Source organism: Suricata suricatta, chromosome 7, assembly GCF_006229205.1.
Source record: "Suricata suricatta isolate VVHF042 chromosome 7, meerkat_22Aug2017_6uvM2_HiC, whole genome shotgun sequence".
Taxonomy (NCBI): Eukaryota; Metazoa; Chordata; class Mammalia; order Carnivora; family Herpestidae; genus Suricata; species Suricata suricatta.
Window position 1 is genome coordinate 20,887,209 of NC_043706.1, and position 17,410 is coordinate 20,904,618.

Here is a 17,410-nt window from a genome sequence, read left to right on the forward strand (position 1 = left end):
ACCGACTGAGCCACCCAGGCGCCCCAGGAATCTGCATTTTTAAACCAAGTGAATTCAGGGTTCCAGACGTGCAATGGTGGGAGGAGCCTCCGACGGGTGATCAGGTCCTGTGTCAGGGGAGTAATCAGCACAACTTGGTGCACGTCAGAGCCCCGGAGGGCCCATGAGCACGTGGACTGCTGGCCCCAGCCTCAGATCCGAGTCAGCAGGCCTGGAGTGAGGGCCTCATGGCTATGCTCCCTGGGGGTGTTGGGGTGTTGGGGACACTGCTAGACAGCCATTCTGAGGAGACCTCCCGCTGGGAAGCCCACCGGCCCTTCTGAGGCTCTGAGGAGTCAAGACATCATATTGGGAGCACTCACTTTTGCTCAGATGCATTGTCTTATCTGTATGCCCATCCTCAGTTACCAACCATCTGTGACAGAAGTGTGGCGCTTGTGCATGTGACACACACCCAGTACACACTGATCTGAGGGCTGGGGAGCTGGGGCATCCTGGGGTCTGGTGCTCAAGGCCATGCCATCCCCCAAGCTGCCCTGCAGAGGCCCACGGCATTCCTAGGGACCCATGGGATACCTAGTTTCTGGCAACCAGTAGTTTGGTCTCTCCAAGGTCACAGGCGGAATCCCCAGGTGTCCTTTGGAAGGGCTGTCAAGAGCAGCTGGGGAAGAACACCTTCCCATTGTAGATGCCAAATGCCTTATTCAAGGCCACACAGCTGGGGTGGCCAGGAGGGGAGAGAGGATTGGGGAAACCCTATCTCCCTATTACCTCACTGTCCCCCACAGGGCTTCTGCCGCCTAAATGGACATGCAGGCCGTCCGCATCCATTTTACAGCGAAGGCACCCAGAGTTGAAAACCTTATTTAAATGAACAAATTCTGGAGCACCTGGGGGGCTCAGTCAGTTAAGCATCTGGCTTTGGCTCAGGTCATGGTCTTGAGATTCATGAGTTTGAACCCTGCATCAGGCTCTGTGCTGACAGCTCAGAGCCAGGAGCCTGCTTCAGATTCTGTGTCTCCGTCTCCCTCTGCCCCTGCCCCGCTCATGCTCTGTCGCTCTGTCTCTCTCAAAAAGAAATAAATATTAAAATTTTTTTTGTTTTAAATACACAAATGTTCCCACCCACCCCAAAGAGAAGTTGTCACAGGCCTCTAGTCTAGGTCAGGGGCATCTCTTGCTTTTCCAAACAAAAGCAAAAACCAAACAGCACTTCCTTATTTGTCTGAAATCTACAAAGATGTGTTTCATGAGACTCGGGGGAAGGGCGAGCGTCATGAATGCAGACCCAGCCTGGCGTCACAGGGGCCTGGCCACGACCCTGCAGCCAGTGACTCACGGGGCCCGGTCTTTACGCAGGCACTTGTGCCTGTGTTCTCCTCCGGTGAACATCAAGAGAACTATGTTCACAGTAATGCTAACAGTAATCCCTAACATTTCTCTAGAACTTACCACGTGCCTGAGCCTCTGCTATGTGCCTGGCAAGCGGGAGCTCCTGGCCGCTCCTTCTCCAACCCTATGAGGGTGGTGTCAGGTACATGCAGAAGATCGATCCAGACCATCTGGCCTCCTGGGGCTGCCGTACATACAAGACACCACAGTCTGGGCAGCACAAATGACGGAAATGTAGTTCCTCGCAGTTCTGGGGGCTGGAAGTCCAAGCTCAAGTTCTATCTCCCAAGGCTTCTGTCCTGCGCTCGCAGATGTCCGTCTTCTCCCTGGGTCCTCACGTGGCCTTTCCTCCGTGCACGTGTGTGCCTGGTGTCCGTGTGTCCAAATAGCTTCTTCTTATAAGGACATCAGTCAGACTGGATTAGGACCAACCCTAATGGCCTCATTTTGCTGCAGTTACCTCTTTGAAGGCCCCTTGTCCAAATACAGTCACAGTCTGAGAACTAGAGGTTGAGTTTGGTTGGGAGGGGGGTACAACTGGACATACGAATTGGGGGGGAACCACAGTTCAGTTCATAATAGACAGTATTTCCTTTACCATAATCTTTTATATATATATATGTTTAAGGGCTTTGAAAATTCAGAAGTACCATCTCTCAAGCTTAAGCTGCCTTTCCTTACCTCACGATCCGGTCTGTTTTATGTTCGGGTATATGCACAATATTCACAGCCTCCAAACTCTTGAAAACGTGTGAGGCCCCTTCCTTGGAACTCTGAGCAGCTTCTCGGTGTGCCTGCCTCTGGTATCATTAAAAGCTGAATTCTGGGCCCAGAATGTCCCTGCTGTCCCCAGGACAGTGTGGTAGAATGTGGAAAATCTTGTCCAACAACCCGGGACACAAGAGACTCGTGACTCCTATTGGCAAATGTCCCTCACACACAGGCTGGGCCTCAGGGACCTGTTGCCTCCCACGGACAGTGTGGGAAGAAGGGCTCACACCAGCGCATGGAGAGGCCCGTGACCCTTCCTAGGGCTTGGGTGAGGGCACCACCAGAGAAACTGCACCCCCAGAAATGACTCCGCTCCCCAACACAAAGCCCCTGCTCCCTTTTAGAGTTCTTTTTTAAAAAAATTTTAAATGTTTTTTATTTATTTTTGAGAGACAGAGAGAGACAGTGCAAGCAGGGGAGGGTCAGAGAGAAAGGGAGACACAGAATCTGGAGCAGGCTCCAGGCTCTGAGCTGTCAGCACAGAGCCCAACGCGGGGCTCGAACTCACAAACCGTGAGATCATGACCTGAGCTGAAGCCGTATGCTCAGCCGACTGAGCCACCCAGGCGCCCCTCCTGCTCCCTTTTAGAAAATGAAAAACCTAGGGGCTCCTGGCTCAGTCGGTTGAGTGTCCAACTCTTGATTTAGGCTCAGGTCCTGATCTCACAGTCAGGAAATGGAGCCCCTGTTGGGCTCTGCACTTGAACATGGAGCCTCTCTCTCCCCATCCCCCTCTGTCCCTCCCCCTGCTCATGATCTCTCTCTCTCTCTCTCCCTCTCTAAAATAAAATTCAAAAAATACTTTATTAGAAAATGGAAAAGCCTGGAGTGCCTGTGTGGGTCAGTTGGTTACATGTGTGACTCTTGATCTTGGCTCAAGTCATGATGTCATCATTTGTGAGATCAAGCCCCACATCAGGCTCTGTGCTGACAGTGCAGAGCCTGCTTGGGATTCCCTCTCTCCCTCTCTCTCTCTGCCCCTCCCCTGCTTTACACTGTCTCTATCTCAAAATAAATAAACATTTTAAAAAATATAAATGAAAAACCCTAAAATGAAAAGGTAATAGAGGATTTTTTACATGTAGAAGCCTTTAGGTCAATTTATGGGGACGATGAATTCTTTCCTCTAGAATCAGAAGTAAAAATAAGGCTTTTCTTTTCCATCTCTGTGAAATAACTGGTGCTGCCATTGTCTGCAAGGGGAGCCCCTTGAAAGGGCGTCGCTGTCCCCGCACAGTCCCCGGTACGGAGGACTGAGAGCCTAGCACCATGAAGGCCTTAAGTACTCCCGGAGGCCTGGGGAGTGTCATTGCAGGGGTTTGGACTTATTGGAAGCTCTGTATGCACCTTACATTCGGGGAAACGGACACTTTATACCCATTTTTGAGATAAGACATCAAGGCCCAGAGGATCCAAATCGAATGCAGGTGGCGGGGCTCGGATTTGAACCAGGGCTGCTGGGCTCCAAATCCCGTAAGCTCTGCCTCGTGTCTCCCTGCAGGAGGCTGGCAGATGGGTAGCTCCCGGCCTTCTGCGCAACAGAAAACTCCAGGGAGCGTGTAAGAGTCTCAGTGTTTCGCCTGACCCTAGAGACTCTGATTAAATTAGCCTGGGCTGGGTCCCCAGTCACCCAGGATCTAAACAGTCCCCAGGGGATTCTAATGAGCAGCCAAGGAAAGCACTTGGGAAGGTCAAAGCTGTACAATGTGCGGTCCTGAGGTGAGTGGGAAGTCACTGGCTGAAAACTTGCATGTCGGCTTGACTTGGTCTAAAGTCCTGTCACTCACCGGCCTGCGTTAGAGATGAGGCCCCTCCCACCGCCCAGACCACACAGCCCCAGAAGACCGTGAATCAGGCCTGACACGGACCAGCTACAATGTGCAGGGTGCATTTTGGAGGGGGCACAAAAAGGAATAATTGCTCCTGCCCTGTTCTTCCACCTTGCTGAGGAAATACAGGTCAGTTTTTAAAAGGGGGGTGAAAGGGGGAGACAACTATATTCCATTATATGATAAAAATTAAGGGAGTGATCTTCCCAGAAGAGCTGAGTAATCTGGGTGGGCCTCCAGGAGGGGGAAAAACTGAGGAGCAGACCCCATTGGAAGGCATCTGGGGACATGGTCCTTTGAGGGTGGGTTGGGCCAGGTTTGGGAAGTGACATTTGGGAGTTGTTTTCCGAGTCCACAGGGCCATTGGAAGTGTTGGGTCAGAAAGCCGCTTGAGGAAGATTCACTGGGCGTGTCCCAGTGTCACTTTGTCCTGGTGTCCCCTCCACAGGGTCCTCCACAGCCACGCGCCGGGCCTCAGTGACCAGTGGGGCCCGGGAAGGAAAAGACGGGTGTTGCCAACAAGGAATAGGGAATTCTAAGCGCGTCTGAGTCCCACTCTCCCCCATCACAGCTGCAGTGTGAAGCGGGTTCACATTTTCCAGCCAGCTTGCTGTGAAGACTGCAGTGGTTTCCTGCCCCGGGGCTAATCTGCTACTTCAACCCTCCCCCCTTTCCTACCTGAGGGCAGGGCTGGGGGGGGGGCGCACCAGTTCTCACAGCTGGCACTGAGCGGGCCAGGGGCTACCCGGCCTCCGCTTCCTAAGGCCTGGCCTTGGTGCACACAGGAGCTGCCCTTGGGCCTTCCTCAGGGGGCAGCTCCCACCCGACAGCTTGAGCCCCACTGATATCCCCGCCCTTCCTTTCTCCCTGCTGGGCACACCCTCCCCAGGCAGCTGGCTGACTCTCCCTTCTCCAGAAACATCCAAATACCCAGGGGCTGGCCCTGTTGGGGGACTGATTCAGGGTCAAGCCCTGACCCCACCAGGCCGATCAGATAAGCTTGCGTGGGAATTCAAGAGGTAGCAGGGAGAGACCCAGCAGATGCAGGGGCCTGGACCCCTTGGACTGAAGTCTGCCGGAGGAGTCCTGCTGCTCTGCGTTCGAAACAGACTAAGCTGCCCCCACTGGCCCTTCCCTCCAGCCCTCTGTTCTGCCAGCGCTCTCTCCCTTCCGGGGTCACCTGCCTGCTGGCCTGGCCTGTCCCCCAGACTTAGCCCTTAGTCCCTCCCGCCCTCCCAGCCCCGGTGAACACCATCAGTGGCTTTGGTCATGGGCCCAAGGCCCCCATTCCTGGACACTCTAAGATGGATAGAGGACCATGTGACCGGTCTCTAACTAAGCCACGTTTTGTGTCACAAAGCGAGGCAGCCTGCTCAGTGCTCACCGGAGTCCCTGCCACTCAGTCCCCGCCAAGGCCGCTCTGCCCCAGGTTCCCACGCCACCCTGCCCTCCACCTTGCTCTGTGCAGACAGACTCCAGCTTCGTAAAAGGAGGCCTTCTAATGGGAATTTCTCAACTTCTTTCTCTCCCCAGTGGGGTCAGCGATCTGCACTTTCCTCCCTCCTTGGGTCCCCATCTGTGCTTCGGAGCTTGGCCATCCACCCTTTGTCCCTCCTCCTCCTGGGCCTTGGTCAACCACCACCAGCTCTCTCGTCTTATCAGTGAATGTTACCCCCTCCCACTCCTTACAAACACAGACTTTTCCCCTTTATCCTGAAGTCTTGCCAGGACCCCTCTGATCCCCGCTGGTGACAGTCTTATCTCACCCCTTCCCCTCTCTCTGCTCTGTCTTCACACCTTCATCATCTCCACTGGGTGCTGCTCCTTCCCTGGGGCTCTGCCTCCCCCCTCTCCTGCAGGGCGACCATCCTCCTCTCCCAGGACTGGCCATGTTCACCCTCCCTCCCTTTTTCTTAGGCAGTGATGTTCTCACCTCTGCTTCTCTGAGCTCCCCTAGTGTCGTGTCTCTTTCTGGGTCCCTCTTCCTCTCTCTCTTCCTTTCCTCAGCTGTCCCTTAAGCCCAGACACCCCCACGTGGATCCCCGCAAGCTCTCTGCCTCTCCTTGGTGGCTGCCCTGAGGTCTCCATTGGGGGAACTTTTTGTTTCCGGTCAGTTTAGGGGTACCAGACTTGCAGGAGGCTCCAAGAATGTGCTGTGACCCCTCATGAACCTGCAGCCCTGACCAGCCAGCAAGAAGAAATCCTGGGGCGCCTGGGTGGCTCAGTCGGTTGGGCGTCCAACATCAGCTCAGGTCATGATCTCACAGCTCAAGGGTTCAAGCCCCCTGTCGGCTCTGTGCTGACAGCTCAGAGCCTGGAGCCTGCTTCGTAGTCTGTGTCTCTCTGCCCCTCCCCCACTTGTTCTCCCTCCCTCTCTCTCAAAAATAAATGAACATTAAAAAGAAGAAGAAATCCTAAATTGCTAGGTAGAACTAGCAGCTGAAGTTGCTAAACGGTTGTAGTTTGGTGAGCTGCGGTCATGGGGCCGGGGCGGGGCCGGGCCGGGGCCGGGGGCGGGCCTTCTGTGACGTTAAGTCCTGGGGAGGAAGCAGAACGCGGAGAGGAGGTAGTTGAATCCAACCCCCTCCTTTGAGAAATTGGGTCTGGCCGCACACAGGCAGTCCCACTTTTGTAAGTTTGGTTGGATTTTTGTCACTTGCTGTCATGGCAGGCACCTCAACGCTGTCCACGGCCCACCAGACCAGCTTCTCCTCATCTGGTTTCCCAGTCTGCATTCAAGGTGCCTGTCCTGGGCGTGCCAACGATGACCCCGACATGCTGACCCCTCCCCTCCCTGACACGTGGTGCCAGATTTCACCTCTGCATTGTTTCAGGAATTTCCCCACCGGTTTCAGGTCTCTGTTCAATCCTATGCTCTGCAGCTTGGATGTTCGTAGAGCAGGGCCCTGATTCACCAGCTGGTGTGTCCAGCGGCTTCCCATGACCCTCCTATGGCCAGAATCTGGGTCCGCTATCCTAACTCTGCTCATTCCCTCATTCATCACGCATGCGCCTTGGCTGTCCTTGCAGTGGGGCAGGGAGTGTCCCCACCTACCCAGCAGCCTTTGCCCATCCCCTCCAGCTGGGCCCGCACCCATGCATTCACTGCTCCCTGCCCTGTCCCCGGGCCTCCCTGGCTGGCTTACTGTCCCCACAGTCTGCCTGCTGGAACCCTCCCAAGTGCCATTCTCTGGGGCATCTGGGTCCCCAGCCAGAGTGCCCCCACTGCATGAGCACCCACAGTGCCCTGCCCCCCTCCACCATGTGGCCACTCTGGTCTCTGACAAGAGTTACCTGCCTCCCTCCTTCCCGCCTGGACTAGACTCCTGGAGAGCCGGGTCTTGTCTCCCTCACCTTGGGATCACCTACCAGTGGCTGCACCTCTTGGATGCTCACAGATATTCGCTGAGGGAGGGAGGGAACAGCCCCAGCCCCCTCCCCGCCCTCCGACCAGGACTCCTTTGGGTAGTTCCCTGGCTCTCCTGAGCCTCTTTCAGAGATGATCGCAAAACTCCCCTCCAAGAAGCCAATCTGCAAACACTTTTCTTGCTCTTTTCTTTGCCCTCCATTAAATAAAAAACTCTAAAAAAAAAAAAAAAAAAGACCAGACAAAGCAGAGGAGGGAGGAGGGAGGGCTGACTAGGCAGACCCTAGAGGGTTTCTCAGTCAGTGAAACGACTCTGTAGAATACTCTAACGGTGGGTACATGTCATGATACATGATACATACAAGAGTGAGTTCTGGGGTAAACGATGGCCTCTGGGTGCCGATGAGCTGTTTCCTGCCGTAACAAGTGCCAGGTCTGGTGGGGTGTTGATGATGGAGGGTGCTGGGAGTACGGAGCAGAGGGTGTACAAGAAGTCCCCGCACCTTCCTCTGTGCTGCTGTGAACCTAAAAGTGCGCTGAGAAAATAAAGGCATGGGGTGTCGGGTGGCTCAGTCGGTTAAGCGTCAGACTTCAGCTCAGGTCATGACCTTGGCGTTCATGAGTTCAAGCCCTGTGTAGGGCTCTGTGCTGACAGCTCAGAACCTGGAGCCTGCTTCGGATTCTGTGTCTCCCTCTTTCTCTGCCCCTCCCCTGCTTGCGCTCTCTTTGTCTCTGTCTCTCAAAAACAAATAAACATTAAAGAAAAAAAATCTTTAAAAAGTACATAACAGGAAAAATTGGCATGGTGTAATTCAGTTTCAATAAAAAATTACTAGGTGTTTTCCTCCTGGTGTATTTACTCCCAGGTCCTCCATGCACCCCTGGCGTTTGCTCTCATTGTTCCTTTCACGCTGACAGGGCCCCTCCCTGACTCGCTGGAGATGCTTCCCCTTCTCCCTTCACTCAGCTCGCAGACCAGCCCCACCTCTCCCCTGCAGCACCCAAACCCTGGACAATCAGTACTTACCTCAGGTGAAGGAGAGCTGGCCTGCTGCCCTAGTGCCAGTGAGCTAAGAAAGGCAGGTGGGAATGATGTGGGGAAGGCAGGGGCGGGGCAGTTCTGCCAGCTCCTGTGGCCCCTTTTGGGTCCCAGAGCTGGGTACACACTGCACAAGTCAGAGTTCTGTGCTTTCACCAAGAGCTGGGGGCGGGGCTTGGCGCAGACCTTGTTTGGTAGGGATGGGAGGGCTAACCCACCATTAGTGCTGGCTCGACTGAGCCTCACTGGTTCTGATCATGAAACTCGATACTAACTCAGGACAGCAGCAAATACAACTGGGCTTGAGGTTGGCGGGGGGGACCGGCAGCAGCTCCCAGGAAACCAACAACCAGGCTTGAGACACCGAGGGAGTGCTGGGACCCAGGGAAACACACAGTCTAGGTTCTGGACCTTGGGGACAGAATGGAGCAGTGGCACCTCACCAGCCATGCCACTAGGCGGCGCTTAGGAACTTAGGAAGGTGAGCTGTGGGCTGAAGGAAGGGCCACTTCCCGGGAGCGGGACTGGTGCGGTCAGTCACTAGCACAGGGCTCAGTGTTCAGCTCTCTGAAGGTGCCATCTTGAAAATCTTGATGATTTCATCCTTGAACTGGGATTTGGGGGTGCAGTCTGATGGGGCTTGGGAGCTCGGAGCCATGGCTTGTGTGTGGTCCTGCTTTCCTCCGCCTCCCCTCTTCCTGGGATGGGGTCTTGGCTGCCTGCCTCCCCCTCTTTCCTAGCGATTGCAGCCCCTTGGGTCCAGGTGGAGGCCTGGGGTGGATGCTGGGAAGGTCGGGTGTTGGTGTGTAAGGTCCACATGCCGGGTTGTAGGTGAGGTCTCAGGTGCCTGTGGTGCCTCCCCTCAGGGATTCCCCCCTGCCTGGCAGAGTGTGACCCTAAATAGCAAATCAGAAACACCATAGAGGGGTGTCTGGGTGGCTCAGTTGGTTAAGCATCCAACTTTGGCTCTGGTCATGATTTCATGGTTCGTGAGTTCGAGCCCTGGGTCAGGCTCTGTGCTGACAGCAGCCTGGAGCCTGCTTTGGATTCTGTGTCTCCCGCTGTCTCTGCCCCTCCCCCTGCTCACACTCTCCCTCTGAAAAATAAATGAACATTAAAAAAAAAGCACATAAAAAACGAAAAGAAACACCACGCTACGGAAAGAGGCGGGGGTGAGAAGGAAAAACTTTTTTTCTGCTTTTTGAACAAGGGCTCTACATTTTCATTTTGCCCTTGACCCTATAAGGGATCCTATAAGGGATACAAGAAGGTATCAGAAGACAGGGCGGCCCAAAGTTCCAGGCAGGGTATTTTGGGGGAGGCACCTGTTCCCAGAACAGGGTGCCAAGGTTGAGGGCAGCATGGCTTCTTAGAGGTTCCCTTGGGGAGGGGGTTTGGGTGTGGCCCCAGGGTAGGGTGTGGTCCCTGTATTGACGCAGGCAGGTGAGAAACCAGACAGGCTAGAAAAGAACCCGCCCCCCCAACCCCCCAGAGGTGCTTCAAGGAAGCTTCTGATGCATTTCTTAGATTTCAGAGAATGCATATTTGCAAACAGTTTGCGTTAACAGTTAGCCTGAGGGGCAACCAGAGGTGCAGCTGAAGAACAGGAGTCTGGGACAGTCTTTCATTTTTGGGGCCCTGATTCTGCAGACTAGGAAACCTGGAGAATCAGGCCCCCCAGCTTTCCTAGTCTGCAGAATCCTCCGGGAATTTGCTAAAAACGCATATGGCTGGGCCTCACCTCCTGAGATCCTGAAGCAGTAGGTCTGACACTGAATTTTTAACAAGCAATCCAGAAACTTCTTGTTAGTGGCTGGGCCATGTGGATGGGGGACCCACACTGAGGTGCCTGGGCATGAGGGAGAAGAAACTGTCGGGCAGGGTCTGCCCCGGCCAGGGCCTTGTGGGGCTGAGACCAGCCATCCCTGCAGGGCCCGGGCCCAAACCGCCCAACCCTGACCCTACATCGTGGTGGCGTTCATTTTGCAGCAAAAGAGCTGGAACAGTTGAGGATTCGTCGAGTGACTGTGGGGATACAAAGAAGGCACCCAAATCACATCTGCTTCCACGTTTTACAGGAGCACATGCTCCCAGTTTCTTCTTCCTCTTCTTCTTTTTTAAGAGTTTCAGAAATATTTATTTACTTTTGCAAGAGAGAAACAGAGGTCGAGTGGGGGAGGCGCAGAGAGAGGGAGACACCGAATCCAGGCTCTGAGCTGTCAGCACAGAGCCCGACTCAGGGTTTGAACTCACGAACAGCAACATAATGACCTGAGCCTGTAAGGACGCAGGTCTGAACCAAACTGACTCCATGACAGGCTTCAAGTTTCCCTCTGACCTTGGAGGCCTAAGTGTCGGTTTCTGGAATCATTAGACAATGAAAGGGCACAGATTGCCCAAGGCAGGAGCCACCACCCTTGTAACACCCAATCAGGAAAGGCCAGCTAACACCCTTAACATTTCTAAGGGGGGGCCTAGAGATAGAAGCTATAAATAATCACCTATTGCTCAAGGCTAGTTACACCCTATGTGAGGGTCCTGGGTCCTGGGTCCACTCTGTAATTGGTTAACACTCTTAAATGTTGTGATTGGGTCCCGCCAAAAGTAGCGAACACTCTGGACAATGTGTATGGTTAATGTTACTGCCAATGATGTTAGGCGATCATGATTGGATCACTGTATCTATGTCACAATTTCCTGTAACTCCCCCTTCCCAAAACCCATAAAAGCCCTTCCCTGCCTTTGTTCGGGGCTCTCAGCACGGATCCACTGCCCTGGTGAAGTCTGTGAGCCCGAGCCCGTAATAATAATAAAACCCTTTGCTTTTGCATGCGTGACTTGGTCTCCCCGGTGGTCTCTGGTTTTGGGGACGATATTGAAATCTTGGGCATAACAAGCCGAAGCCGGATGCTTAACCAGCGGAGCCCCCCAGGCGCCCCAGTAACTGCCTTTCCAATGACCCACACGCACCATCACAGGCTCCCTGCGACACCCACGGCCTGTCTTCGGATTTTTCTGGTGGTCAGTTTCCTCCTAACAAGGCCACACACTAGCCAGCTGGCCTGGGCAAACCATTGCCACCCTGAGGTCTGTCTTTCCTTCCTCGCTCCCTGGACGTGGGTGAAGACAAGCGAAAACCACAGGAAAACACTCTGCACTCCGCACGCTGCTCTGTAAACACGTCCCAGATGAGGAAAGAAGAAAAGTCGGGCCCCACTCAAACAGCAATATTCAGCGAATAAGAGTACCTGAGACGTGAGATGGCTAATATTTTCTCCTATATTCCTGTGGCTGTAAATTTTCTAAACGGAACGGGTATCACGTTGTTTTCAAAGCACCGTCAGAGAGCCTCCCGGCGCACGCGAAGGCAGGGCTGGGCACGGCTGGGCCCCATGCTGGCCGCCTGGGCCCGAAGCCTTCCCTCCTGCCCTGACCAACGGGCCGGGCTCCAGGCGGCCAGCGGCAAGGGCCCGACACGTCACAGCCACATTTGGCTGTGGCTTGCTTCCCCTAGAAGTAAAACGGGAAAGGAGAGCCCGCTGGTTTCTTATTTAGGACTCTGACGCTGGCAGCCTAGAATCTGGGGGGACTGTTCTGTTGTTGCTAAAGAGCAACCTTCAATTTTCAGTTTAAAATAACCCCGGCCGTCCTTCCCAGTCCGTGGCCGCCGGGGGAGCTGGTGGTGGGAAAGGAGGGGGCCCAGGCCGCTTGGTGGCAGGCGGGGAGCAGGGAGCTGGCTGGCCCGGGCACATTGGCACATCCTTCTTCCGTCTAGGCTCCTTCTGGGAGCCTTTGGAATCCATAAATAGGGCTGAAGTGCAGAAATGCCACAGATTTTGGGGTGGTTCATGTGTTGAGGTGTATGTGTTACCTCGTCTCGTGGCTGAAGCCCGGGCTGGTGGAGCTGCTGTCAGCAGGGCCCAGAATCCACAAACAATCACACCTCAAGGCACACCCAGGCCCCCGGAGCTCTTGCTGCCTTGCAGGTGCTGACTCCCAGGTTTGTGGGCCTGAGGGGACTCCCTGTAGCACGGTAGCAAGGCCTAGACCTCATCCTGGGCTCAAGGTCTGCACTCGGCCCCCCACCAGGCGCTCCTGTAGACAGACCCCAGGCTTCGCTGCAATGGCAGAGGCCGAGAGGTGGGATCTTCCTAAAATGCTGCCTGGGGTGAAGGAGGAGTTCAAGATGTCTCCTTCCCAGCAACCCCAGCGCGCGGCAGCTGCTGCTCACCAGGGCCCAGAGGAGTCCTGGCCCCCCAAGACCGTGAGGCCTGTAGTGGGGAACGGCCAGGTGACCGCACTGCAGAGCCAGAGGAGACCCACCACTTTCTGGGACACTCCTCCTTCGCAGGGAGCAGTTTGGCCTGTTGGGGGAGGTCGGGACCCCATGTTTCCCCAGCCCTGGGCAGCAGAGCAGCACGGCCCCAGGGATGCGTGGGAGGCCTCTGGGACTCTCTCTCTGGCCCTTCATCTTCTGTCAGTCAAACTGGAGAAGACCAGGAAGGCCGAGAGAGAGAGAGAGAGAGAGAGAGAGCGCGAGCGAGCGCGAGCGAGCCAGGCGCACTCAGGGGCTGGGATGGAGGGTGTGCAGAGCTGGTCAGGGAGCAGGCCTTCCCTCTGGGGAGCTCCTTCCCTGCTTGTCTGGCCCCCCTCCCTTCATGGGAGCAGCCAGCAGGGGCTCCGGGGCCTCGGAGCTCGGTCATCTCCCACAATCCCCTTGGCGGGCTGTTGCCGCAGCCTCTGTGGAAGGACGGTGTTCTGTGCAAGTTCTGCCCATTTGCCTCCCCTGGAGCCCAGGCAGCATCTGTAGGCGGAGCAGGGGTGAGGAGAGCTCGGATACCCCTGCTTGTAGCAGGTGCTGTTCCAGCACCTGACGTACATCAAGTCTTCTAGTCTGCACGCCAGCCCCACGACGCAGGCAACTGTTCCTTTTAGGTGTTTATTTATTTTGAGAGAAGAGAGAGAGCAAGGGAGGGGCAGAGAGAGAGGGAGAGAGACAAGCCCAAGCAGGCTCCACACTGTCAGCACAGAGCCCAACATGGGGCTTGAACTCAGCGACGGTGAGATCATGACCTGGGCTGAAACCAAGTCTGGAAGCTTAACCGACTGGGCCGCCCAGGCACCCTGAGGTAACTATTCTTATCCCATTCTTAGGGGTGGGGAAACTGAGGCAGAAGGTCATTTACTTCTGCCTGGAATCTCCACACAGGCCAGCTTGCTCGAGACCTGGCTGGTGGCCGTTGCTCTGCCCTGCCTCTCTGACACAGGGACAGGGAACTAGCTGTGTCTTTAGGTCGGAGGACATAACTTCTGGGACCCCCTCCCCCTGGGGCTGGCTCACTGTCGTCTGCCACCTGGATCAATACCATGTAGGCAGGCATGTCCCTCCCCCAAGTTCCCACTTCTCAGTCAGTACACTGTGTTGATGAAATTTTCTTTCCTTTTTTTTTTTTCTCTTAAGTTTATTTAATGTGAGAGAGAGCACACAAGGGGAGGGGCAGAGAGAGAGGAAGAGAGGGAGTCCCAAGCAGGCTCTGCACTCTGAGCCCGGAGGCCAATATGGGGCTCAAATCCACAAACTGAGATCAGGCGCTGAGCTGAAATCAAGAGCCAGACAATTAACTGACCGAGCCACCCAGGCGCCCTGATGATATTTTCTTTCCAACGTATGATTTTCTTCCCCTTCTATGAGGTCGCTAAAGGAATCAAATTCCCAGAGACAGGAAGTAGAAGGGTGGGTGCCAGGGGCAGGGGGAGATGGCACAGATGGTCGCCTTGTGGGTCAAGACCACCGACCTTGGAGTCAAGCGAGTCAAGGTCAAGTCCAGACCCACAGTTTGCCAGCTGTGGCTCCTCCACCAGAGGCCAAGTCAGATAACAAGTGAGAGAGTGACCGGCACGGACAGGTGAGGGATGAGCTCCCGGGCGTCTGTCCCCATGTACTCACTCCCTGGAGAACAGCGATCAGGAAGTGAGGGCATGGAGTTTAGACTAGTGTTTACTCAGCTCATCAAAACTGGTTTTGCTCAGGCAGAGCCACTGGGCTGCAGTCAGAAGGTAAAATCCTAAGGCCCCTCCTCCCCATCTGGGAACTGACCCATCCAGGACAACGGGTTGGGTGCCCCAGGCTTTCAGTACTGGGTCCCACTCTCCCGCCCTGCAGAGGACAGACCTGCGGGCCGCTGATGATGAGCAGTGGGTGTCAGGGTGGTGGGGGCACGCCTAGAAATCATGCTGGCCAGGAGGGTGCTGTTTCTCTGGGACCCACCACAGAAGGACTTGTGTGTGGTCCTGGTCACAGGGTCGGAAGCAGCCACTTCCTAGAAATGAGGTGTAAAGGATTAAGGCTACATTGGCTACATATCCTCCAACAAGGTTAATTTTCAGGATTGAAGCCCTTCTTATTTTTTAATTAAATTTTTAATCTAGTTCCAGTATAGTTAACAGAGTGCAGTATTAGTTTCAGGTACACAATTTAGTGATTCCACACTTCTGTACATCACCCAGTGCTCACCTCAACAAGGGCGCTCCTGAATCCCCATCACCCGTTTCTCCCATCCCCCACTCACCTCCCCTCTGGTAACCATCAGCTTGTTCTCCAGAGTCATGAGTCTGTTTCTTGGTTTGCTTCTCTCTTTTGTATTCTTGGTTTGTTTCTTTTCTTTTTTTCTTTTTTAAATGTTTATTTATTTTTGAGAGAGGGAGAGAGACGGAATGGCAAAGAGAGAGGGAGACGCAGAATCCGAAGCAGGATCCAGGCTCTGAGCTATGAGCACGGGGCCTAATGTGGGGCTCGAACTCATGAACCATGACATCATGACCTGAGCTGCAGTCAGATGCTCAACCGACTGAGTCACCCAAGTATCCCTTGTTTGTTTCTTAAATTCCACATCTGAGTGAAATCATATGGGGTTTGTCTTACTTCTTTTGCTTTGCGTTATACTCTAGCTCCATCCATGTTGTTGCAAATGTCAAGATTGCATTTTTGATGGCCAAATAATATTCCATTGCATGTATGTATATGTATCACATGGGTGGCTCAGTCGGTTAAGTGCCTGACTCTTGGTTTTAGTTCTGGTCGTGGTCTCCTGGTTCATGAGTTTGAGTCCCAAGTTGGGCTGTGCGTTGACAGTGTGGGGCCTTCTTGGGATTTTCTCTCTTCCCCTCTCTCTCTGCCCTTCCCCTGCTCACACTCTCTCGTGCAAAATAAAAGAAGTAAAAACAAAAAATCTTAAATAAATAAAACAAGTGAATTCTGAACATGTGGATGTCACAGTGAGGCCGGTGTGCCCAGGTGGGGTCTCAGAGCCTTGACTTCTCCATAGCTCATGGATCCGATGGTTCGTCCCGTCCTGTCGGCTCCCCTTGAAATATACTGTGAACCCAACATCTTCTCAGTGCCTCACCTCATCACTCCGTTCCGGGCTGCTGCCCCTGCTGGCCTGCATCCCTGTGACTGCCACTCGATGGCTCCCTGTACCCATCACCCCATCATCCCACGGCCCTCAGGCAGCCAGCAAGCCCCTCTGCCCTCCTCCCCTGTTGCCCCCGCACCCCTGCTCATCCTCCTTCCGCTTCGAGGCTTCTGCAGGGCTGTGGGGCTCCCCCGAGGTCTTTCTCTCCCCCAGACCTCTGCGTGGGTGACTTTCTTGCTGCTTGTTGTCCTGGGCCGTTCCCGGTCGTCCTGTCCAGCCTCCTGCCCCCTGGGCCCCACTGCCTCCTTTCCCCCTTGGACCTGCATTACCTCTGCAGCTTCCCGGGCTACACTGTTTGTCTGCCACTGTTAAAACCCAAGTTCCACAAGGAGAGGAATCTGTTTTGTTCCCCCACGCCTAGGGCAGTGCTGGGCTTCGTTGAATAAACGCATAATCAGAGTTAACTGAATCCTGGGAAACAGCCCCCAAAGGCACAGTTTAGTTCATAGGATTTACCCATGTTTGGACAATTACAAAAGTGAAAAAAGTTGTTTTTTTAAATGTTTATTTATTTTGAGAGAGGGAGAGAGAATCCCAACAGGCTCTGTGCACTGCCAGCTCAGAGCCCAACTTGGGGCTCAAACTCATGAACCGTGAAATCATGACCTGAGCCGAAGCCAACAGTCCGATGCTTAACTGACTGAGCCACCCAGGCGCCCCGTGGAACAGAGTTTTAAACATAGGCTCCTTTCGTTTTCCGCTTCCCAGAGGGAAAGTAAATGTCCAGGGGAGGGTTGAAAGGAGAGAGCAAGCAAGTCCTCTGGCTGAGACAGTCTTTGGTTCCCTGAGCTCGACTGGGATCCGTGGAAGGCACCAGCGGAGAAAGACCCCAATAAACAGATTATAAATGATGCTCATTCTATAAATCTCCATGGGAGCCAAAAAATGCCCACCTGCACGTGCTAACTCCCTTCCCTTCCCAGAACGGCGGTCTGGAGAACTGGACAGCACCGGAGACGTGGGCTTTGCTGGTCCCTGCAGGGCTCCAGCCAGCGCGGAGCCAGGAACCGGGGACAAGAGCTCTGGGTAGGCCCGGCCCTGGGGCAGAGATGGGACTGCCACCGCCCTCAGCATGAGGGGGCGCTGGAGTGGGGTAGCACTGGGGCCCGAGAAGGCCAGCTCGCTCCCTGGGGGGCCTGAGTGGGCTCTCCAGGGACACCATGCAGGCGGCCGCCCAGACATGGTCTGAAGCAACAGGATCCCATCTCTTCAACCTCCCATGTGCCTTCTCCCAAAGCAACCCAGACCCAGCTGACCGCGAGGGTGGGTAGAGACGCTCCCACAGGGCTGTGCCCGTCTTTTCTGTCACGCTCCCCAGGGGCGACTCCTTAATCTTCACACTGACCAGTGCCGCCCAAATCCCCAGTCAGGAAAATGACTCCATCCACACTGGGGGGCAGGGTGAGGAGCTATGAATACGTCAGTAGCCAGCAGCACCCACCCCCCCGTGACTGGAGAGGTTTGTCCAGTCATCATGTTAGAATCATTCCCAAGGTTATCTGATTGTCTGATTTTAATACAAGTTCAAGACCCCTGC